Source organism: Protopterus annectens, chromosome 12.part0, assembly GCF_019279795.1.
Source record: "Protopterus annectens isolate FY-2018-M chromosome 12.part0, PAN1.0, whole genome shotgun sequence".
NCBI classification, from domain to species: Eukaryota; Metazoa; Chordata; order Ceratodontiformes; family Protopteridae; genus Protopterus; species Protopterus annectens.
The window spans coordinates 471,728,767-471,756,069 of NC_056746.1; positions in this window are offsets into that span (position 1 = coordinate 471,728,767).

Here is a 27,303-nt window from a genome sequence, read left to right on the forward strand (position 1 = left end):
TGTCAATTTGTAAACATTTGTATTTAAAAAGTTTTTTTTTCAAAAATAAAATCATATCTTTAAGACTAGGTTCATCTAAATAAACATCACCCTGTATATCACCATATTCGATATTAAAATTAACAGAAAAAGAATCATGAAACTCAAATTTTCTGTCCATAATGTCTTTCAAACACTTTGTTTGCACAAATTCATCAAAAACGTCACCCTTGTGGTCCCCAGGGTGGTTAGAAATAGCTTTTCCGTGTTGGTTAAACAAAGTCTTAGAAGGAACAGTACCTTTTGATTTGTAGCCTACACGTGAAACAGTCTGGCCAACTGCGTGAACCACTTCGTTGTTGTTGTTACTGTGCACGTTGTTACCATATGCGTTATATCCCCTCACCTCGCCTCTATACTTATTGCCAGCTCCAGATGGAATGCTGCTTGTTACCGTCTGTATCCCACCATGACTCCCTGAAACGGAGCGTGGAGACGACGTTTGAAATGTCTCTATGACTTCCGAGGTGTGTGTTGGCTGTTTATCACGTACTCCGGCTCCCACTAGTGGCTCCTTCTGACTAAGCAGTTGTATTAGCCTGGTAAGTTCACCCTTCATAGTGGCCATCTCTTCACGTACTTTCACAATCTCCGATTGTGTATTAAATATTGAACCAGAAACGTTGAGTTCCACGTTCTCTATGAACGTAGAGCCATTAACTGAATTCTCCATATGGGCAGCAAACGAAATTTAAAAAGCACCACGCTGTATACGGGAAGGCAACTGGAACTGTAAGAACCAACAAGATAAAAGAACCAAAAGGTAATGTCACAAAAAACACTCCAATAAAAAATAAAAAAACAGTCCAGGCCACCAGTCAAAAACGTAGAAGCTTTAATCCACAATAAAATCCACAAAGATGAGCACTTTCGTCTCCATACAAGACTTCTTCAGATAAAATACACTTGTGCTGCCCTTGTTATTTATAACAATCATAAATAATTGCCAATAAAGTCTAAATGAAATCTGAATGAAATTTTTAAAACCTATAATAAACCTATGGAGCACTTCATCATCAGATGGCTATTTGTCCTGACCCCACCACTTTTAAAGGAGATCACCAAGGTGGTTACCGAGTGGGAGGAGTAGATACATTATATGGTAGACATGGGGCACAGTGATCTCAGAAGAGACAGCAGAAATCATAAGAAGCAGGGCTTAGGTGGTGGCAGGGAGATGTCATGGTAGGAGGTTTGAAATAGCATTCAAACTGTTACTGGTGACATTATCTAGTAGATGACGGGAATTAGGGATTGGAGTGATTATGGCAGTAGAGAAGGGAGAAAGGTTTGGGACTGAGAAGGAGATAGGGGATATATCTATATATATATATATATATATAGAGAGAGATTTAAATTTGATTGTGCTCATGCAAAGTGTGACAAAATGTAAAGGTTATCTTTCACTTACTAACCATTCAACTATTCATGGCTTATCTGCCCATGGCTGAGCACTTGTGTATGTATTCTGTAAACACAACATGGGAAGAATCCAGTGGTCATTTAATTTGTTTGTCCATTTGTTAATCATTTAAGTCTCATAAGGTAAAAGTGTATTTTGTAAGGATTGCTTATAAATTATGGCCTGGTTAATTGACTTGTTCAGTCACAAATTAAATAAATAGAATGTGAGGGAATCAAACCCATGAGTACACAATGAAGCACCTTGGCAGCTTATATCCATAAACCTGATCATTGCATTGCTATATCTTAAGTATGTATTGCTATTCCATGCTCAACACCTGATTCTAAATAAAGGAATGCTTTCCTAATAGTACTTTCTTCTTTAATTCGTTTGAAGAAAAACTCACTTGCACAACAAACCATACAATGATTGCACTTCAAGAGAAGCATTTAAGAAAACTGATTTTGGTATTTCAGTTTTCTAGATTACTTCATTTATTCACTTTATTTTCAGGAGGACACAAGTTCATCAGGGAACCTTTGCAGATAATGTAAATCTAATTATTACTCAGACAGACATTTAAAATATGCATTTCCTCTTTGAAAGATCAATGAACTAAGTGCAGCACAACATAAGAGGATTAACCAAATAAAAAGAATTATAAATACAAGGACATTGACAGCACTAAAGTCAATATCCAGCCTGTGGATTTTCCGGTTTTGTTTAGTAGGAAAAGAATTGCCAAATGTGATACGGCTCATTCCATTGAGTTGCTATGGTGCAGTTTTCTAAATAACATAATCAAACTTGTATTCTTACTTAGTGCCTAAAACTAATACAGAGAAGTAAGTAGAAAATGGTCATCTTTATTTCAGTATGTGTATGTACGAAGTTGCTTCATATCATACTTTGAAATATGTTTTTCTGAAACATGTTGCCTGCTTGTTGACATTTCCCTTGCTCTAATAATACAGAAACAGTGAAGAGTAGAATTCCCAAAGCTGCTACTAGTGAAAGTAGCTTAAGTGGGATTAGTCAACTCTAATTACTCTGAGAATATTAGACCTAAGTGGGAAGAATGCTGCAATATGAAAATGAAATATCAAAGCAGTTCATTTCTAAATTGCAAAGGGTACTTTATTTTAATCATAAATCTAAGCCAGCAATGGTACTTGTCAGGGCAGAAGGGTAGTAATGAAGACTGCCCTATGGTATAATGAAGCTTGTTGCTTTGGGTAGAGAATAGGGCTTGCCCACTCCTGCAAGACTCATATTAACACTTGTTTTGAGTTGTACTCACAGGGATTTTGATATTTTCACCTTTCAACATTTTGATATTTCAACATTTTTATATTCGGTATTATGGCTTTAGTGCATCTAGTTTCAGCACAGAGTCAGCCAGCCGTCAGAATAATGTAATTATGCAGTCTGATTTTAACTCTATAATACCACTTTATAGCTTAGGTTCTACTTCAGTATCATAGGCCCTTTTCATATTGTGTTATGAGTAATATAATATGTGTGTGTTTGTGCATATATTTAATTATTCTCCTCTTGATTTGATTTCACTTTTTTATTAAACTCAAATTTAAGTTGTAGTATGTTAGTGAAAATCCTTTACTATTGAGTGCATGTTTCCATAATGTAGGCATTTTTTCTGTACCATGACACAAAAATGAGATTAGCTTGTAATAGGAGACTTTATTGTATGTCTTCCTATAAAAGCACAGGTATTAAACCAATGGAGTTTCTATACATGGCAAGTCGCTAGGAATAGAATATATTTGGTACAGTACTAGTCTACATTGCAAATATGTATGTGCATTTTGCGGATACTGGCATGATTGTTCTTATCCAGATTTAGTGCATGTGTGGTGTTGTGACTAATTATATTTGTGATTTTATTACTTGTTGCATTCAATGTTGTAGTAGGATAGTCTGAAGGTTATGTCTGTTTGTCTGTCTTAGATTAAATAGGGCCTCATATAAGATTTTTATTTCATTTGGCTTATTCCTTCAAACAATGTTTTATGGCACTGCATATTTATTACACAACAGTGCAGTGACAGGACTCAAATTAAAATGGCTGAACATTTTGATTAATGGAGTGTGCATTTTCCTGTTCTGTCCTTGAATATACAAATTTACTGTACAGTTTTGATGGACCATTATCAAATGACAGTACACAATGGTTTAAACATCTTGTTATACTAAAGTCAGACATATAATAGCAAAGTTTATGAGTTTACATTTTGGTACAGACTGTTCAACTATACATCTTCTCTTTAATCCTCTATTTTGAGTCTTCTGTTAGATATTATTTTAGATTTAATTTTAAAGAAAAACTTTGATGACATGCCACATACAAGATGCATATATGTTTTATAGCATCAATATATAATTATGTTATATTGTGAAATACAGCTTTGAGATGCCTTGCAGTTAAGTAGAATTCTGATATTTCTTTTTTCCCGAATAAAGGAACAAGGACATGTTTATGAGGATAGTTAGGATTATCTATAATAGATGTCTATCAATTAGCATGCGTGGTTCTCATAGCTCTTTCCTTTTATCATAGAGGAATTTTTTTTTTCTTTGGGAATCCTACTTTGGCTTCCTTCTTTTCTAAAATATCATAGATGTTTCATTCTTGTTATTTTATCCACAGTCATTTGTTTCTCGTTTTGAAATAAATCAACTAGCCTAAATAGTTTATAGTGCTCTTGTGAATCCTTTATTACCATTTTTTTTATTTATTCTAGGCATTCCTTGCAGAAAACTTCTACCCTGTTTTTAGTTTGGTTGTAAAGCATTTGCTTTCAATGATGTCAACTTAAAATATTTATTGTGGTTATTTCTTTCATTTTTTTCTTTTCACAATATATATATATATATATATATATATATATATATATATATATATATATATACAGTTTGTTAATATACATTTTTGTTATTTATGGTTTATGCAATTAGAGAATGTGCTCTTAGGCTATTGAAACATACTTACTGAACTTTTCTTATGATCGTCAATAAAGTAAGGTGCAGAATTTCATAAAATCAGGTTGCTAGAATGTGAAGGATGTTATATGTAATGAAAAACACTTGCTATATCCTATCTTTAAGCAAAAAGTGTTATTGTTATTGCTTCACAAAAAAAAGACCAGATATGTATATTTTTGCAGCATTTTATTAAATTCAGAGCAGAACATTTTCTACTACAGCATGACATTATAAAATGCAAACGTAATGAGAAACATAATTTATAATCCATATAGTAATTACCATTCGTCATTGTGTACTGAATCAGTTGACTAATTTGATGTAGATGACTAATCAATCTAATATACTTACAAATGAAATCTGCAGTTGTATAAAATAACATCATCTGGTTTAAACTGTGGTAGTAGCTATGAGATAGAGTCCACTCCATTCAGGGCTAGTCTTTCTGGGCAACTATTTAGCAATAACACAAACATTCTAAAAAACTCATTTACAGTATCCTAACTACCATCAAGGAAACGTAGATAAATATGAGTAGTAGCGAAAACTGGAAAAGGGAAAGAAAGATCACACACTCAAACTCAATGAGTATGTACAGGAAGAAGGAGAGTTGGAGGATAGGGTAAAGTGAAAGTGGACTTAAGAAATAAATGGAATTTGTGGAATCAATACATGCAGAAGGTGGACTAAAGATATAAATGGAATTTGTGGAATCGATACATGCAGAAGGTGGACTAAAGATATAAATGGAATTTGTGGAATCGATACATGCATCATAATGTAGAGGGAATGAGCAAGGTTTAAGGGAAGTTAGGAACTGGAAAATTTATGAAAAGTTGGAGTAAACAGTATTTTTTTTAAATTAAACGTATATGCATAATGCCTGATAATATGTTTGCTATGTGCTTCTGTTAATGTATGTGTAGCTATGTCATTGTCTGTAATGTAAGAATTTAATAAAGGTATTTAAAAAAGGAAGGATAATTCCAGAGCAAAAAAGATACGTGACATAAACAAAGTAATTTAAGCCACAAATTAAATAAAGGTTTCAATAGTAGCACCAAGGGAAATATTTTGTCACAACTGGAAGAGGCCAACATAATGATCTAAGATCTTAGACAATCTTTTCAGACATTTTGACATATGCTAAAAGATCTTATCTAGCATTTATCTATATACAGTCTAGAGATGGCAAGCAGTTGATAGTTTCAAACCTGCTTTGAACTGAAGAGGTATGCTTTAACTAGGATAGACCTTACTTGGAGAGGTATGTGATATAGAAAATTAGAAGTGGAAGCAATTTTAGAGGCTTATCCCCATGTGGGAGTGGCATACCTCTTAACCTGCAGGCATTCAAATAGTATCAAAGGCCCTTGAAAAGTAGAAACATAAATCTAAAAATCTGGACATCTAATAGCACAAAATTTAAATACCAAAATAGCACATACCTCTTCCCACTTCCAATAGGAATGTGGGATACTTCTCAGAAAAACATTTAAGAAACAGAGAGTGACAAAAATAATAGAAAAATATAAGCACATTACCAGAGAGACTGTACAGTCTGTTGACTTTACTGAATCATATTGCAAAATTCTACCACACAAGGTCATTTATTTTTGCTTAAGATGTGTGCTCTCTTTTTTTTAATTTTTTTTCCACTAATATGTTGGCCATGTAGTGTGGCTTTCTGTGTACTAGACAATTTCAAAAATAACAAGCTAGGGGGGGGGTGTAGAAGGAAAACAGGGACATGGCCCCAGATATAGGGACATCTTGTCCAGTGATAAATCAGGCCTGAAAATAGGAGCATTCCTCCAAATAGGGACAATTAGAGCAGTAGCATAGCGAGGGTGTGGTGTGGGGAACATATACCCAGGGTGCAATCTGAGTTCCTTTCCTGCATTCTTTCTGTATCAACATTTCAGAAATGCCGGTACAGAAAGGAACTTTTTTGTGCTGTTGCTGCTAGGGAGGGGATATGCCTGGGAGGGGGTATGTACTTCACACTGCCATGAGCATCCATCTGAGATTTTCCTTTTTTTTTTTTTTTTGCTGTTCACTATGAGCAAGGAAGTGGGACACTAGATCAGGGACTGGCACAGGGTGCTGGGTGAGCCAGCTGTGCCTCTGAGTGGGAGGCCTATGGAGTGGTTACAGAGAAGCATAGAATTTGTGTTTACTGCTGGGGCTGTACAAGACCAACTTCCACAGTGAGCCATAGACTCAAGTTTTATTAGTGCAGTTGATCTGGGGACAAATATGTATAATACTGGAAAAGCAGATAGTGTTGCATTCCTGGCAACCATTTTAGTGGTGCAAGAGCTTTGAATTGTGAAGCAGTGAAGCAAGTACTATCCCAAACCATAAGGTTCATAGTGACTATGGCATGGTTCCTTTATGAAGATGCTAACATGTGGTCAAACTGAAAGGCTTTAATGGTGGAGAATGAGGTAATAACCATTTTGTAATAACACAGAAGATCAATCAGCAGTTCACAGCCAGTCATCAAAGCTTGATCAAGAATGACATTACTACATGTTTCGTCTACAAGCACTTCCAGCAGTCTTTGGTTAGCATGCTTAATTGGATACAAATATTTGCACAGGAGGAAAACACTCTATTTATATTGGGAGATTTACTAATAAATGAATAATCATGCATTTTCAAACACATCAGAGTAATCATATCTTATTAATGTATGATTTCAGATTACCCCCGTATTGGAATATCTACTTTTACAAGAGTTGTTAGGTGTGTAGCTTTGTGTAAAGCTGTAAAAGATTACATTGTCACAGCTACCATATGCTCTAGTAGTAGATGACTTTGGTGTTGACCTGGGTTCCAAAATATTAACAAGGGTCCTAACAAGATAAGTCACCACTCCACCTTACAAGGCATGCAGATGTGCATCTGGATGGTTTTGCAAGACATGGTGGGCTGTAAAAGCTATGGCATAAATGACAAATATGCAGAAGACCAGTCCGCCTTTGTCTAAAAAGCAGCATAATATCTTCTTATAAACTTTGCTGTCTTCCCATCCCAAATGAATAGTGTCACATGTTTTTGTATTTTAAGTAGACAGACGTCTGATGTTGGTACAAGAATACACATGAGAATGTAATAGAGTGAAAATCAGAACATTATTTTTAATATATCTTTCTTGCCTAGTAGCAGCAGCCCCAGTCTTTTCAATTTATAGTCTGATAAGAGCAGTTTTCCATGGGGATATCATGTTGGATTACCAAGGATCCAATAGAAGAATTCAGCTTTATGCCAAGACAAGTAGATGCTTTGTGGGGGGTATCAAAATGGTGTTTAAGGCAAGCTCTACGGCTGCATTTTGATTGGGAATAATTTTGTTTTACTGGAATTTACCTTAAATCCTTCCAAACTGTGGCAAGATTATACAACAGACACAGAATGCCCAAGATCTTTCTTGAACAGTTTTAAATTTGAATTAAGTATCATTTGCAAACATCATTAGTTTGTTTCACTAAAAGTTGACTAGCCCTGCATGGAATATGTATGCACAGCAGTGGTTTTATCACTAGCAGGAAAATGGAATGGGAAATTATGCAATGTACCTGGTATCTCTTAGAACTGGAAATGGAAAGAAACATGGGCATTACATAGGACAGATCTAAGCAAGGATATAAAGGGTGCATAGACAGCTTTAATAAACTTAAAGGGTAACTATATATTTCCAAGGTGCACCATAAGTGTGGCCAGCATAACTAAATGAACACAGTCTTAAGGGCAATAAGTATAGCTGCTGGGATGGGGATATTTTCATTGCTGAATGAGAGTAATCAAGGTCTGTGCATGATTTACATTCAAATTAATCTTCATGACACCTATTTGGCAACTACCTGCTAGTTAACGCAGCACTGGTTGTTGATTGGATGGTAAAATTGTTGCCTGCAGCTATGTTTCAGCATTAATCAATTAGACTGTCTGACAGTTTCTGCCAATTCTTGGGTCTTTGCCTATTTTAGAAAGATCAATTATGTCTGGCGATTTGAAGGCAGGGTGTTCCACAGTGCATGAATAGAATTAAACTTGAGGACAGTGCTGGACATAACTTGTAAAGGTCTATATGCTTATGTAGCCTTGCTGTGGGGGGTTTCAGATGAGTCCCAAATGGATTGGTTGGACAATCTGAAACTCTGATGTAGAGTATTTGAAAACTGAATGTCCTGTATCCTAACTTGTTTATGGGGAAAGGGGACAGGAGATAAATGTTCTTTACTAAATTATGGGGTACGCAGCACATAGGTGAGGAGAAAAATCTCATTAGGCCTCATTAATCAGTTATGGGTCTATAAAAGGAATAATAATATCCATAAAATTAACTTTTTTCAGTTGATGAGTCAAGAACTTTCCTGGTGTACTTTTGAGGGCCCATGATTGTAACACCTCATGTGGTAAGGAGGCTAGTCCACGTTTTATTCTGCGATACTTAACTGGGAGTATCCTATTTTTAAATCTAGGTGAGTGACAATCTTCATTTTTAGCCTTCTGCCAGACTCATTTTTTTCAATGTGTTTGTCTTTGCACTATGGAAGGCAGCCTTAGCTTTTTCTACCAGCTATCAACAGACATGGAGGTGAGGGTACTTTAGTTGATAAAGATTCTTACCTGATCACAAATACCCTAAAGAGATGTACTATCTTGCAACATGAATGTCTATCCTGTATTTTGCCTCCAGTAATAAAAGCACAGTGTGATCTTCCACATCCTGATCCTCAGGTAACAGCTACTTGATATGTAGAAATGGCGTAAACTGGAATTGTTTGCTAGTAATGTAATAAAGAAGGTGCAGTCAGGGTCTGAGTAATAAACAACAAGTAACACATTCACAAGTTCCACATTATGTGAAGAACCTGTGATTATCTTTGGATCCTTATAGCTGTCTTCTACCCATGGGAATGTATGACCCAGCCTACCATCAAAGGCTGCATTAAAGGGACTGCTGATGATTGCGTGCTCTGAGATTAAACATAGCTGCTAAATGACAGAGAAGAAGCCTGAGAAGGTAGATGGGAAATGCACACTCTAGGATCATGAATGTTTGCCAGTACTACAGAGTTATCTCTTGTGATAAGACTATCCACTTACAAATAACCTTCAGAGTTATCTCTCTGATCTTCTAACTGTCAGTTAGGCTTGTCTCTAACTAAATGTCTTACCCAAAATATGACTTTAATCGACAGACTCTTCAAAAGGAATATCAAAGGTATCTACCATGACTTTTATCTAAATGTAACTTTTTGTAGAAAAATAATGTCAGTCTTAACACAACATACAAACATTTAGACAGCATGTCTTTTGTCTTTACTTTTTGATCCCTTTTACATTTAAGATAAAACAACTGATCATAGGAGACTGACAAAAATAAGTACATAAATAATTAAATAAATAAGAGCTATACTGCTGAACTAATAATGGAAGGAAGGGAAAATAGGATCACACCGCTGAGGTATTACTCAAAAATATCTTATTACTGAAACAAAACTCGATCTGCTTGTACAACTGACAAGTTTTTTGATAACTACTACAGCTATAATGAAACAAAATATTCAGAAACTTGTAAACACAATAATCAATTACAGCTGAATATCCATAGTAGGATTTTTAATTAAGATACTGAGACTGGAAGGGAGATCAATAGCAGCGATCTGCACGAGCGTAGTTCACCTCATTTAAGTAGCTGCTCCCAACAAGTCCAAACCAAAACATGAAGCCATCATAGCAAGTGTAATAATATGAAGGGTGCTTTAACCTTTGGGTTTTATTGGGTTGAAGTTTTCTTAAGAACGTAGCAGCAGAAAACATCTGAGCAATCGTAGCTTTAGCATTAGCATTCCCTTGTATTTCCTTACCAATTGCTGATAAGGTTTTTTTTAAGGCTGTGGTTGTCGACAAAGAGAGTCAGGTGAATTCTTCATAGATTTCTCAGGTGAGGCTTCAGGGGACAGCACCATGACAAACCTCTCAGATACATTGAATCTCTTCACTCTGATAATTGGAAAATATGTAGTAGGTGCTTCATTGTTGTTTAGAATAGCAACTTTCTGAATTATGCTGGCTTCATTGTCTACAATCAGTCATTAATTATTGCTTGATAAACTAAAGTGCTGCCTTAGGAAATACAAAATTGAAAGATACAAGCACTAGGGTACTGCCTTTCATTAGCCAGCGAGGTCAGCTGAATGGTCAGTAAATCTGACCTTGACAACCACTAAGCTGCAAAGTTTGTCTTCTCTGATGTATTCAAAGACCTTTTGGTTATCTATGATGTTAGGCAGTCTAAAAAACAATTTGCCTAGGTCTCTGTGTCAGGTCAGTTGATGGCATCAGATATGGATGAGCATATTCGGTTATTATGGCCTGGTATGGGAAGTTTAGCAGTTTGAACAGGTCTGCCTCCAACAACTTAATTATGATATCCATTTAATCCTTTCTTGGACACTAGTCAGCTGCAGGTTATTGCACTATTGTCTATTTCCTAAGTCATAGACCTTCTGTAGCAGAGGATTAATTGTTCTATAGTGGTACTGGACATGTGGCTTAGGCTGAATGAAACAGACGCAAACAGACTGGCAAAGGTGACTCCAAAAAGCTGTTTTGGCACTCAGGGCTCACTATCTGCCTCTTAAAACCTGACATGTTTAACACACTTGTGAAACTAGTTAAGGCCAGTATAAGTAAAGGATTACTCATTATAACTTTGATAATTTGGAAATCATTGATAGGTTCAGAGTGGACCCCTATAGGGGCACTGGAGGAATGCATGGATTCCTATCCCTGTGGACACCAAAGTATGTATAGCCCTCACAATTGTTGCTACAGGAGCTTTTCAGAAACAGGCTGTGCACACACTGGGGCTCTCACAAGCTTCTGTCTCTGTGATACTGCAGCAGTTCCTGGATGTACTCTTAGCATGTGTGGATTAGTGTATCTATCTCTGGGTGCCACCTCAGGACCAAGTCAGGTCTATGAAAGTCTTTTATGCACTTTCACATTTCCCTGAGGTACTCAATGTGATAGATTGCACCCATGTTGCAATTAGAGCCCCTCCTGGTCCATAGGGTGAAATTTACCATAATAGGAAGAGCTACCATTCCATCAATTGCTAGTTAGTGTGTGATGGATGGGAGTGCATCACCAATATATCTTCCCAGCATTCTGGCAGTGCACATGGTTCCCACAACTGGCACACTAGCTCACTCTACTGCTTTTCCCTGCAAGGTAGAATGCCCAGTGATTATCTTGTTGGTAAGCAGAAAAAATATTTTTTATATTATATTTAAGTAGCTGTTCACATTAAAATGTATTGCTTAATACTAAACTTTTTGTTCGATCCCCCCTTTTTTCAAGTGATGCTGGATATCTACTAGAGCCATGGCTCATGACACTAGAGAGAAATCCAAGTGGTGCTGCAGAGAAGACATATAATACATCCCTGTCCCAGACCTATATTGTCAATGAGAGGGTCTTTGGCCTCCTGAATAGCAATTTCAGGTGCCTAGGTGAGTCTAGGGATGCCCGTCAGTATGACCTAACAGGATGTTTACTGCATGTTGCGTTCTGTATAACAAGATCAAGTCTTGATCTGGTGATGAAGTGGCCTATGCTGTCACTGCAGCTCCCAGTTCCACTCCAAATATAAGTAATGATGACCAGCTGGCAGCAGTGGTATGTGATACCATGCAGTAGGCTCCTACATGGCATGCAGCTGCACAGGTAAAGAGGCAGCATCTAGTCCATAATTATGAACCATGACATTCAGGTTAGTGTTCCTTTATTGTAAAAACACATACAGGATAATTGTAATATCTATGGTATATGCTGTATGCTGCATAGTCGACTGTCACTGTTCATCTGACATGCTCTCTAATCTGAAGATTTTTTTTATTATTATCTTTTAGAAAAGTTACTCATTGCTAATGTAATGCCTGATTTCTGACTGACTCATGTTCAGTGATGTCATAATGCATCATATAAAACTAATTCAATTTTCTGTCTGCTTTCATGAATAAGTTCTGTTTCATGATTACTTAATTATACAAATGTAATGAGTATTGTCAACAGTGAAATACTTTCTGAGTTACTGTATTACAAATGTAAGAAAAATTAATTATAATGCCATCTCTTCTTAGATTACTCTATTGTACTGCACATCAGATTAATTTTATGATGTCATACACAATACATTTTGACTTCAGAAACATAAAAAGCTATAATCATTTGTGTAGTGGGGAGGGTGAAATGGCAGCAGTATAAGTTTACATGGCAGGATACTCATTTTAATATCAGTTGCTTATGATATAGTTCTCCTGCAAAATTGTTGTGCATTAATAATTTTATGTAGTAGGTAACTGCCACCTGTAGGAATTGTAATCCATGTATCATTGTTTTTGCTTACCTTTCTTTGATAGTGTATGTACTAGTTTTACAAGGATGAAATGCAAACATTTGCAACCCCCAAACCTCCATTCAAGTTAAATAGACAGGTGTATCTTTGAAGCTGATTCAAAGCAGTTCAAGATCAAATGAGTCATATACATCTCCAAAAGACAGTCTAGGTGATGTTGCAAATGATTTTGAGGAGGGGCTACCATGAGAGCTGTAAGGTGAGTTGGTTTGATATTGTGACCTACTTGATGCAGGTGATCTTGCTGTCACTAACTTGACAGTGTTGTGTGACCATGACAGTGACCTCGAATGTGAGGTTCTGTTAGGTGTAGATGAACTCTGTCATGGCCTGTGTGAAATATGTAGTGCTTGATCACTTCGACTACTGACATTATTGCCCTGCGAAGGAATGGTATTATCATGTGATCTCCCTTCACATGTCCAGACAGTGCCCTGTCCTCTGTCCCTTGCAAGACTGACTCCAGTTTGAATTTGGCATGTCCCAACTACTGTACAAATGGGGGTGACCACTGATGCTCCATACTACCTATCAATTATAGCATTATCTCCACTTCCTGCCATTTTGAAGTAGTGCTGGGAATCATCACACATACCCTGGAGGACTGTAACTATTGCCAGCTAACTTTCTGTGGCAGTGCTCTGAGCCCTACCAATGTCACAAAACATTTCCTTTTGGGCAGCCAATGCGTTATGTGATTCTTTGAAAAACTGTAAGAAATTTCTGTGGCTACCTCTTCTGGACACTGCTAACTGCTACCAGTGAATGCCTACCATCATGCTTATAGAGGTGCAGAGATGTTCCTCCTGTACAAATGTGCTGGCTTGTGCTTGACGTTGTCTTGCACTGTCACTTTCTGCAGAGTTGATAACATTGCATGGGCTGAGAATCCTGCCATTAATCTTGGGGACTGTCTGCCACTTTCTCAGTCTGCCTCATAAATATAACATTGTTATCATCAGCAGCAACAGCATTCAAATTTATTGGTATAGTTGAACTGTTAATTTCTGGTGCTGACCCTGTAAAAAATTATTTGAAAACGTTAACAATAATGGAATAGGATACAGCAATGTATGCTTACAAAGGGTTGAGTGGGACACTTCCCATGTACACTGCCTTCATTTCCATTGTTTTCTGATTATAAGGTTCACCTAATAATAATAATGAATTGTGATGTGTTACATCATTCCTTGTCAGAATTAAATTCTTTCTATATAAATGCATGTTACTAATTTTAAACCAATCTTCATGAGCACGTGAGTGTTGCTGCTGCTGCAGACATTGGTAAGATGTAGCAGTATCCATATCACCTCTAATTATGCCTGGTCCACCATCTTCTCTGTCATAGTCATCCCCATGGATGGATAGGGCGCATTCCTCTTCTAGTGTTAATTGAATAAGATTTAGATTAGAGCCACCCCCCCCCCATAGTGGTAAGAAAAATTGCATTCTGCCCAGGCTTGCTTCTAGTAAATGCTACCTTATTATTGGCCCTTTTCTTACACTGTACCAATGTTCAATTTCTGCTACTGACTGCATTAATTTCAAGAACTGCTTGACTCCAGGCCTATACTTATGTTTTGTTGAAAACTACCCACTCCAGACACTATTAACCCCCCTTTTCCAAAAAGAAGTTTCTCATATGTCCTAAGTGCTGCCATGAAGACACAGTTTTCCTCATGGTTGAAGTTACCCTTTCTCTCATTTGATCCCTTATTTTCTTCCAGTACTCTACATGTGCAAAAAATAAAAATAAAAAAAGGCCACAGTTTTAAAGGGTGACAATACTGTTTTGATGTAATCAGCTTTTAAAGTGCAAAACACTGGCCAAGTCTTCCTCCCTCCCACATTTAATAAAAATGTTACTTAACACAAACCCTATACTTACATACAGAAATGTCAATACAGCCATGGAAAATTGCTATATGTTGTTGTTGTTGTTGTGTCTTTCGGCTTTTCCTGGTTAGGGGTCGCCACAGCGGAACTCCGGTCCGCTAATGATTGGCAGTAGATTTTTACGTGCCAAGTTGCCAGCCCTGATGCACAACCTTCAATGAAGGTACGCCCATTCACGCATGTCTCCACACAGAAGATGCTCTAGCTGAGAATCGAACAGGACAACGTCTTGCTGTGAGGCGACAACGCTACCTATTAGTTAAAATTAATTCTGGTAATGAATGTAATCTTTTTTGTCACGACAGACATCCATGTCCTACTCTCTGCCATTGTCATGTATTCATAATACTGACATTTTTTTTCATCATTGACACTTCAAAAATCTCCAGTTCATCACAAATGCCTGTTGATATTCTTAGCACTCCAGAACTTCAGTATAAAATTACTGCATTTATACCTCGCATGTGTTATATGAAAATTAGGCTAATTTACATTCATCTTCACAAATCTTAGTAGTATGCAAACTTTTCCCAAGATGTATTGTCGAATATTTTTTTGCTGATCATGAATACATGGACAAAGTAATATGAATGCATATCAGACTGACATGGACGCACTGCAGACAGGGAATAGTTCTAACCCTGTTTAATATATCCCTGACCATACTTTCCTCATTGTTGTTCTGGCATTTCAAATGATGACGTCACCTGTAAAGGGACGAGGCCACGCTCCTAGTTGGTCTAACAAGGAGACCATGATAATGCTTTAGCTTCCCATTGGCTATATCAGGATAAGATTGATATATGCACAAGACATAGTACATGGAATAAATTGATATCTGATAGGAGGTGGGTGACCACCTGTCAGCCCTGACAGGTATAACCCTCTCCAGCCAGCAATGTCATTATTGTTATGATGATTTACAGAAGCATAATACTGACCAGCTGGCTGACTGACCAGATGGCTGACTGGGTATACCTGGAAGTGCTGAAAAAGCTAGAGTTCTATAGTAAGTAAAAACACTTTTGTTTCTTAATATTCACTATTACATTGAGTCATATTAAAGATAAAAAAGTATATCAAGTTTGCATCACTACAGGTATTTTGTAAGAAAGATATGTTTACCTGAAAATATTACTTGCAATGCTATTGTAAAACTCCAAGGAAATCATGACCATTTTTGTAATCATACTTGCATCTTTTTATAAAATATGGTTATGAGTAATGTGCTAACAGATTTTAATAATATACAAAATGTGACATATGTTTATTAAAATAATAATTGTATATGTAGCTTTGTAAATCATGTACTGGGTTACAAGAAAAAATATTTGTTAATGGATTTAAAAATAATGCAAATAAAATTAAAATTACACATTACAGTTTCTTACAATTGCATAAAATGAATTAATATGTTATATTACATGAATCCTGCTTTGTGTAGACTATAAAAATATAACTAATACAGTTGCTAACACAGCCATTTGTTCAAAAGTATTTCTAGCTGCACATACAATATGGCTGTACTCTGAGACACCATATCTTAGAGTGCAGGTTGGGGGAGGGGTTGGGATTGCTGTGCTAAGTGAATGACCAGCCCAAACTTTACTGAAAAATGTTGTTTTACTTCTACATTACCTAAACATTTGTACAGCAAAGAAAATGCAAACTTCGACAAATTGCTGCACTATTGTGTTTGTGAGAAAGTTATACTTGAACACAGATTTACATGTACAGCATAGTATTTTGAAAACAATATTCCACACATATTTCATACATTAATTTTTCTTTTGCATGACAGGGAATATTGGTACAGTATTATACAAATATTATACAATTTCATACAGCTTTGCATATGTAAGACAAAAGAAAAAAGAAAAAAAAGAGTTATTGCTTAGATAGGAATAAACACACACACACACACACACACACACACACACACACACACACACACACACACACACACACACACACATTTCATCCATTATACCAACACGTCAATTCACCAACATTTCCAAACACAATGTTAATCACGCAGTTAGTAAACACTCGGCCATCCCAACAAACTACACTACCCAAAAAAACTGACCCACCGATGTAGCAGGCTTCACCACCCACACCCCCCTATGTGAGGGAATTTTCTCCCACACCCCCTGTTACTAAACAAACCAACTCTGAGAACGCACTACCGTAGGGTAAGGGGAAAAGTTCAAGTTGATGGCCAAGTGTTTACTAACTGTACAGTTAACGTCGGGTTTGGAAATGTTGATGAATTGACGTGTCGGTATAATGGATGCCGGTAAAGTCATCTGTCGGGAAACTGAAGGCAATCCATATATATATATATATATAAATATATATATATATATATATATATATATATATATATATATATATATATATATATATATATATATATATATAGATATATATATCAAACATGTGCAAATACAGGTAAACAAGAATTGCCTTCTCTCTTTCAATTACAGCTGGGGATAGAAATAGAATATAACCACCAGCAACAAGAGAGAAGAGTAAAAAGGCTGGTTGAATATTCTGGTAAGTATAAGTGTAAGTCCAAGAGAATTCTGTCTTACTAATTTATAATATGTATAGGAAGCATTAAAAAAGACTTGAAATCAAGGAAATAAAGAGGAATATGTATGTGTATAACTGCTGTACTCTTTTTTTAGAATTGTTTTATGTATTGGTCATAAGGAAAATATTTTATAGCTTTCCAAATAAAGAACTACAGCTGAAACCATTGAAATTCAATCTAATGTTACTATTTTTAACTTGATTACTTCTAATAATTGCAAAGGGTATTTTTAAAACCGTATTGAATGTATTGTATGTACAGAACTTAAGAGATACACACTCCCCTTCAAGTAGTCACAAGAACTTGTCATATGAATTCATCTGAGATATACATAAACATTACTTATCTCATTCTTCCCAAGTACAAAAGCATTTTTTAAATGACTACTCTCATTCTATACATAAGCACTTCCTCTATACAAGTTTTACTTCAATAAAGATTTACTGCAGTATTTCAATAGGGTATGAAATAGAAACATGTGGATTTATTATGAATTTACTGTTTTGTCTCTTTCCACCTATTTTTTTCTCTCTTTTTTGTGCATTTCTTTCTCCTTTATTGCATTGTTTCTGTCCGATTTTATTTTCCTTTTCTAACAGCTTCAAATCACTCAGGAGCAGGCCAGGCACGTACCTCACAAACTATAGAAAGATCATCCTCTGCCCATTCAGGGACAATCTTGCAGGGTCAGGATGGAGGCGCTGGTTTTACATGCACCCTAGCATGTGGTAGCCTAGCAAGCATTACTAAAAAGGGGATTCAGAGCTTGCTAGAGGACTTAATGGTGGAGCTAGTGGACAGGGCATCTCAGCTTGTTGAAGCCTCTCTTCAGCATGTTGAAAACACAAATCTCCCAGATGGTGAAAACCACCACACTGACATAGGCCTCTGCCCTCTCAACATTGGGGTTGTCCACTGCAACATCATCTGGAAGTGGACATGTTTGAGGGTCTGCAGACTGGGACTCCAGCTGGCACTTCCTTAGTCCTTCTTCCCTTATACTTTCTCAGACACAACCCTTTTATATAATAAAATATTTGAAAAATAGGTGAGTCCTGACAAAAAACATAGTGCCCATCCCCTCCCACCTCCTCCAGCAGAAACTCTCTTGATGTTTCCCTTGTGTGTTAACCTCTTTGTTTGTCTCCTCCTTTTCTGTCTTTCCTATCTTCCCCTTTCTATACTTTAATGAAACTATCAGGGTGTCCACAAAAGGATACCCCTATAGAACATTATCAACCCCTTTTCTTTTTTTTTTAATCAATTGTTAGCACTCCCCAGTCCACAGTTTTCCTTAAACATTTTAAGCATGATTGCGGATGCGTTTAGCCATGCTTACCCATGATATTCAGAAAAAAAAGTAAGCATAATTTCAAAAAAGACTTTGCTTTTCCGCATTCATTGCATTTGACTTTCACTGATCTTAGTGGTGCTATTCGCAGATAACTGTAAGTCATGTGCAAAGGCCCAGGCTGCAGACTATAGCTGAAATGAGAGGGTTGCTCAGGGATCTAGTTTGGGCACAATATTATTTAATATCAGTTTTACTGAGTTCCTGATATCTGACAGATTTGGGTTTGGTGGTTTGCTGACAGCTGTAAAATTGGTACTATATTAAAGAATCACATGCTGTAATTTTGTTAATTTCCATCTTCTCCAAGTTTATGTCATCTCTGAGTTGGTGGGTGTGGGGAGTGATCCCATGTCAGAGGGTACAGGGGGGGCTTTTCTACTAAAAAAAAAATTGTTTTGTGACCTTGGATGTGTCACTGTTTTGACTCCTGACCCTTTGGATTGATGTACTCATGTGTTGACTAAATAAGGCATGGTTATTCATAGTGGGCTTGCCATGGTCCCTTCAGTGGACCAACTTCAGCCCTTCGCCCTAATAAATGCAAGCAGTTGGTTTCCACTCTTCACCCACATCTTCTGTGCCAGTAGCTCCCACCTCCCGCTCCTGTGCTGCTAAACAAAGTTGTATCATTTGCTGCTAAGTCAGTGCTTTACCCCTCTTTGCCAACAGAGCTGGCTGCATACATCAGTTTTAATAATATACCTTTCTTTTTCTTAATACTATAAACATCAGATCATACACATAATATCATATCGTGTGGCCAATGAAATGTAGTTTTCATCTGGTTATTTATGTATTTATCAGTCTCAAATATATTAGTTTATATCACAAGGAAAGTATAATAAAAAAGACTACAACTGAAGATAACCCCTCCAAAATAATTTTAGACATCTGATCAAAGATTCAAGTAGCTAAAATAGAAGTTTTTTCTAAACTAAATTAATTTACTATTCCCTTTAAGATTAAATGGTGGTATTAGCCTTACAATATCCAAAAGATAAAGGTGTATTCACACAACTTAATAAAGTAGTAGGATTTTGTTATTAGTCTTTGTGTTATTATACAATTGATAGTCTCTTGTTTTATCATTCCAATGCAATAAAAACTTTTTATTTGATTTCTTGGTACTACCTTACTTTTATTTTCAGTTATAACTGCATTATGGCTGTATAATAAAATTAATTACACTATAAATATGACAATAATTTACAAAATCTGATAATAAAGTTTAATGTGACTATTAGTCAATTGCAAGTTATATATAAAATACGTTTTCTGTGTTTATTATTAAGGATAATGCTAAGACATTTTGGTTTTGGAATTAATCCGTGTGAGGTGGTATTAATACATTGTTAAATGCTAAACCACTTGATAATTTTAGAACTGGTTTTCATTTGTTTCAGTATAGTTCATCTTTGAGCAAGTTATGTAAAATTCTAAATGTGATGACTTTTAGGTGACATTAAATAAATATTTTTTCATCTGGTTATTCGGAGCTATTATGCAATTGCAATGAAAGTGTTAACAGATTAAGTTTAGCCGTTTCTGGATGTGTGGGCAATTTGGTATCATATGTAGATAAATTATTTCTGTCTTTACTTTCCATCTGCCTACAGGTTACATGCAGATGGAAATTACTTTCAAATAAAGAAGTACATGCAATTGTAAAAAGACTGCAGTATAAAACAGAAAGCTTATTGAAAGCTGTGAATTTGGAGTGCATTACTTTCAGAATGTCTTACACAGAAGCATATATACCTTTATAAAAGTTGATATATAAAATGTGAAATATGTATAAGTCTTTGGTGCATTATTGCAATGCTTAGTACTGAACTGGGAGAGAAGGGATTGGCCTTCACTCTGAGATGTGTAAGCTCAAAGGATTATTTATTTATTTATTTATTTACTATGGTAGTGGACTGATCCAGAGGGGACCACTGTGGCCAGAGCCTGGTAGCAGTATATGGTTAAGTGGTTTACTCAAAACTGTACATTAAGCAAAAAGAGGCTGATGGAATCAAACCCATCACTGTAGTTTGAAGCTTTTTAACATCTTGCAACTTTAATCCACTGCACTTACTTCTAGGGTATGTCCATAGCTGTATTTTTAGAGATTAAAAAATGTTACACAACTCCTTGCCTATAGAAAGCAAATCAGTGGGAAATTTCTCAGGGACAGTCAGCTTTACATATGTATGTGTGCTTAGATGTATGAAAATTAGTATTTCTTTTTTGCGGGCAAACTGCATTAGAATATCACTCCATAATTTAACTGAAAATATCTCTTTATTGGTCTTGAAAGAACACTTTGATTTCAAGAAAACTCCCTTACATTTTTCAGCTAAAAAGAATATAAGACAGGATTTATAACACTATTCAATAATGCATAGGGCTGATATACAGAAAAAACGTCCACACCACAAGCCTATGCAATCCACAGACATAAAATTAATGTGCACTGCAAAGAACAGTCCATCTGTGAATCATTATAAACCAAGGCATACAGCTGTGCAAATCCACGCTCTCAGTGGTATAAAATACTGGGAGCAGTCTTTGAATTTCACAGATAATCTTAAGTGGACACTCAAAAATTATGGACTAGTTAATAAATGGCAGACTGCCTTTTCTTCAACAAAATATTCCCTTGATCTGCTGCCTTGTTTACCAGCCAAGGACAGTGCATGACATAACCAAGTTGGAGACCATATATCTACCCCAGCGAGAGCAACAGAACCTACTGTAGTCACAATACCCAAAGCAATAGGACTTAGCCTAGTCACCGTAACCAGAGCAATATAACTTACCCTAGTCACAGTAACCAAATAAATAGGACTAACCCTAGTCACAGAAACCAGGGAAATAGGACTTACCCTAGTCACAGTACCCAAAGCAATAGGACTTACCCTAGTCACAGTACCCAGAGCAATAGGACTTAACCTTGTCACAGTAACCAGAACAATAGGACTTATCCTTGTCACAGTAACCAGATCAATAGGACTTACCCTATTCACAGAAACCAGAGCAATAGGACTTAACCTAGTCACAGTACCCAAAGCAATATGACTTAACCTAGTCACAGTAACCAGAGCAATAGAACTTAGCCTAGTCACAGTAACCAGAGCAATAGGACTTACCCTAGTCACAATAACCAGAGCAATAGAACTTACCCTAGTCACAGTAACCAGAGCAATAGGACTTACCCTACTCACAGTAACCAGATCAATAGGACTTACCCTAGTCACAGTACCCAAAGCAATAGGACTTACACTCGTCACAGTAACCAGAGCAATAGGACTTACCCTAGTAACAGTAACCAGAGGAATAGAACTTACCCTAGTCACAGTAACCAGAGCAATAGGACTTAACCTAGTCACAGTAACCAGCGCAATAGGACTTACCCTAGTCACAGTACCCAAAGCAATAGAACTTACCCTACTCACAGTAACCAGAGCAATAGGACTTACCCTATTCACAGTAACCAGAGCAATAGAACTTACCCTAGTCACAGTACCCAGAGCAATAGAACTTACCCTAGTCACAGTAACCAGAGCAATAGGACTTACCCTAATCACAGTATCCAGAGCAATAGGACTTACCCTAGTCACAGTACCCAAAGAAATAGGACTTACCCTAGTCACAGTAACCAGAGAAACAGGACTTACCCTAGTCACAATACCCAAAGCAATAGGACTTAGCCTAGTCACAGTAACCAGAGCAATAGAACTTACCCTAGTCACAGTAACCAAATAAATAGGACTAACCCTAGTCACAGAAACCAGGGAAATAGGACTTACCCTAGTCGCAGTACCCAAAGCAATAGGACTTACCCTAGTCACAGTACCCAGAGCAATAGGACTTAACCTTGTCACAGTAACCAGAACAATAGGACTTATCCTTGTCACAGTAACCAGATCAATATGACTTACCCTATTCACAGAAACCAGAGCAATAGGACTTAACCTAGTCACAGTACCCAAAGCAATATGACTTAACCTAGTCACAGTAACCAGAGCAATAGAACTTAGCCTAGTCACAGTAACCAGAGCAATAGGACTTACCCTAGTCACAATAACCAGAGCAATAGAACTTACCCTAGTCACAGTAACCAGAGCAATAGGACTTACCCTACTCACAGTAACCAGATCAATAGGACTTACCCTAGTCACAGTACCCAAAGCAATAGGACTTACCCTCGTCACAGTAACCAGAGCAATAGGACTTACCCTAGTAACAGTAACCAGAGGAATAGAACTTACCCTAGTCACAGTAACCAGAGCAATAGGACTTAACCTAGTCACAGTAACCAGCGCAATAGGACTTACCCTAGTCACAGTACCCAAAGCAATAGAACTTACCCTACTCACAGTAACCAGAGCAATAGGACTTACCCTATTCACAGTAACCAGAGCAATAGAACTTACCCTAGTCACAGTACCCAGAGCAATAGAACTTACCCTAGTCACAGTAACCAGAGCAATAGAACTTACCTTAGTCACAGTACCCAAAGCAATAGGACTTACCCTAGTCACAGTAACCAGCACAATAGAACTTACCCTAGTCACAGTAACCAGAGCAATAGGACTTAACCTAGTCACAGTACCCTAAGCAATAGAACTTACCCTAGTCACAGTAACCAGAGCAATAGGACTCACCCTAGTCACAGTAACCAGATCAATAGGACTTACCCTAGTCACAGTGCCTAAAGCAATAGAACTTACCCTAGTCACAGTAACTAGAGCAATAGAACTTACCCTAGTCACAATAACCGGAGCAATAGAACTTACCCTAGTCACAGTAACCAGAGCAATAGGATTTAACCTAGTCAAGGTACCCAAAGCAATAGAACTTACCCTAGTCACAAAAACCAGAGCCATAGGACTTACCCTAGTCACAGTAACCAGAGCAATATGACTTAACCTAGTCACAGTACCCAAAGAAATAGAACTTACCCTAGTAACAGTAACCAGAGTAATAGAACTTACCCTTGTCACAGCAACTAGAGCAATAGGACTTACCCTAGTCACAGTAACCAGAGCAATAGAACTTACCCTAGTCAGAGTAACCAGAGCAATAGGGCTCACCCTAGTCATAGTAACTGGAGCAATATGACTTACCCTAGTCACAGTAACCAGAACAATAGGACTTTCCCTAGTCACAGTAACCAGAGCAATAGGACTTACCCTAGTCAAAGTAACAAGAGCAATAGGACTTATCCTAGTCATTGTAACCAGAGCAATAGAACTTAACCCATTCATAGTAACCAGTGCAATAGGACTTACCCTAGTCACAGTAACCAGAGCAATAGAACTTACCCTAGTCACAGTAACCAGAGCAATAAGACTTACCATAGTCACAGTAACCAGAGCAATAGGACTTTCCCTAGTCACAGTAACCAGAGCAATAGAACTTACCCTAGTCACAGTAACCAGAGCAATAGGACTTACCCTAGTCATAGTAACTAGACCAATAGAACTTACCGTAGTCACAGTAACCAGAGCAATAGGACTTACCCTAGTCACAGTAAACAGGTCAATGGAACTTACCCTAGTCACAGTACCCAAAGCAATAGGACTTACCCTAGTCACAGTAACCAGAGCAATAGGACTTACCCTAGTCACAGTAACCAGAGCAATAGAATTTGCCCTAGTCACAGTACCAAAAGCAATAGGACTTACCCTAGTCACAGTAACCAGAGCAATAGAACTTACCCTAGTCACAGTAACCAGAGCAATAGGACTTACCCTAGTCACAGTAACCAGATCAATAGAACTTACCCTAGTCACAATACCCAAAGCAATAGGACTTACCATTGTCACAGTAACCCGAGCAATAGGACTTACCCTTGTCACAGTAACCAGAGCAATAGGACTTACCCTAGTCACAGTAACCAGAGCAATAGGACTTACCTTAGTCACAGTAACCAGAGCAATAGGACTTACCCTAGTCACAGTAACCAGAGAAATAGGACTTACCCTAGTCACAGTACCCAAAGCGATAGAACTTACCCTAGTCACAGTAACCAGAGCAATAGGACTTACCCTAGTCACAGTACCCAGAGCAATAGAACTTACCCTAGTCACAGTAACCAGAGCAATAGAAATTACCCTAGTCACAGTAACCAGAGCAATAGGACTTACCTTAGTCACAGTTATCAGAGCAATAGAACTTACCCTAGTGACAGAACCAGAGCAATAGATCTTACCCTAGTCACAGTACCCAGAGCAATAGAATTTACCCTAGTCACAGTAACCAGAGCAATAGAACATATCCTAGTCACTGAGTATAACTGGTATCAAAATACATTTTTCTTTTAAATAATATGACTAAAATGCAATCACTTTGTTCAGGAACTACATCAATCTTCCTCAAATATGCCTGCTTTATAAACAGCCAAGCCACTGAATTGTATTATTAATCTATCTTTGGCCTGTGGAATAGTTTCCAGCATGTTTACGTGTTATCATACCAATGCCAATGGTTTGAAATCTCACTGATTGTAAACCTACTTCCATCTCCTGTTCTATATGCAAAACAGTTGCATACCTCTCAACTGTACAGATTTTCATAGAATCTCCAGATTTTGGTCTCCAAAATTTGGTCCATTTTTCATAAAATTGTGGTTTTCTGGCAATTAGTGGTTAATTATTAGAGAGTAAAATTAGAAAATAATAACAGACATTTGAGTTTCAGACTTTGTATCCTTCAAAAATGTCATGTGAATGCAAAGCCTGTTATTCTATCAATTTTCTGAGTTTGTAAGAGCATTATTTAAAAATTGTCCCTATTTTTGGGCCTTTGTCCCACTTTATTTATGGCTTTGTTTATATGTTTTGCTCTAAGAGGTTGAGAGGTATGTTGCTTAATCCTTTGTCTAAATATGATGTGTTTAGCACTGCACAGCATTGGTCCAGAAGAAGAAGAAAGACCAAAGCAGACAATTGCACTACTATGGAAAAACTCTACTGCTCTACTTGTTGACTCATAATGGTGTCCAAAACAGTGGACCACACTTTGCTGCTTATTAGGCTTCAGAGTTGTGGATTGGCTGATGATATATGTAAATAATTCATACATTATAGCTTGTCAGGTCCACAACCTCCTGTGAAGAAGATTTACCTCTGTTTATACCTTACTCTTACCATACATATATCAGGATTATTTTTGAAGGAAGTTAATGACTGACTTCTTCCTTATATAAGATATATCTTATTCCATAATCCTGGAAAACATTGGATAAAGTATCTGCTATGCTTTTTCCTACTGATACTTTTTAGGTGAGACTTTTAGATTAGTTATTAGCTGGACTGTAGGTGGATTCTAGTCTTGTACTTTCACAAAGAACCAGATCAGATGTAAGCTTATACACTATGCAAAAATCACCACTATGCATACCACTCAATCTGTAAGCTCAAGAAATTTGGACAAAACCAAAAATAATATGGGCACATTAATCCAGAATCAGGAGTAGATTTTATTTACTTCTCTTCCAAACTCAGGAATTTGCTAGCATAACAGGTTTTGCATTAGCATGCATTTTCTGAAGGGCATGAAGTCTCAAACTCAAATTTCTGTCATTATTTAGTGATTTCAGTCTTCAATGGTTTGCCAGAGAATCACAAATTTTATGAGGAACAGGCCAAAAATATGTGACAAAAAATCTTTACATTCTGTGAAAATCTGAACAGTTGAGAAGTATGTTTCTGAGAAACATAAATAAAAGAATATGATAACTCCTAAAGCTATACTGAATAGCTCAAGTATTCCAACCCTATGAAATTTAGTAAGAAACATTTAAATCTTTTTCAAACTCTTTCAGATGGCTTGCTTGGACACTACAGAGTGCAATATTGTCTTTAACAATGGTTTGGATCTATGGGCTATAAAATGATAACAGTGGTCTTTCTGGTTTGATTAGATTTGTCCTTTAGAATTGAATGGACTAGAGATCATGCTTTTCTGACTTGTGTAGATAAATACGAGTCAAACTTTAAATTGTTGTGTACCATTATTCCTAAATATTTACAGACAGTGTTTTTTCCTGATTCATCCATTTACATTGTAAGTATAATTTATGGTGTTTTTTTCCCAAGTTACACGATGCTACATTTACTGACATTAGAAATGAGGTAATTACTACTTCTCCATGTATTTTTTGTAGAGCATCTAGGAGAACTTTGGCATCTTCTATTGTAGTAAACTTGCTACCAAGTTTGGAATCATCAGCAAGTTTAGTTCCTCAGAGCTCATTTCCTTATTTTGTACCTGAGATGAGTAGTCCAAAAAGAAGTGCCCCAAGTACAGAGTCCTGTGTGACACAACTCATTACCTCTAATGTGTTAGATAGGTATCTTCCCCACCCAGACTTCTGTACTGCTGAAAGGTCAGTTTTTTATCCATTGACATACGCATGGACCAACTTTTAATGCTTACGATGTATAATTTATTCCTTAATGTGCAGAATGTCTAACTAACGTCAAGATAAGAAGCATTGCTTTAATCCTTAGAATATGGTTCCAGTATTGTGTAGATACCAGAAACTTGCTTGTAAAGGGAAAGACCACTCACTCTTT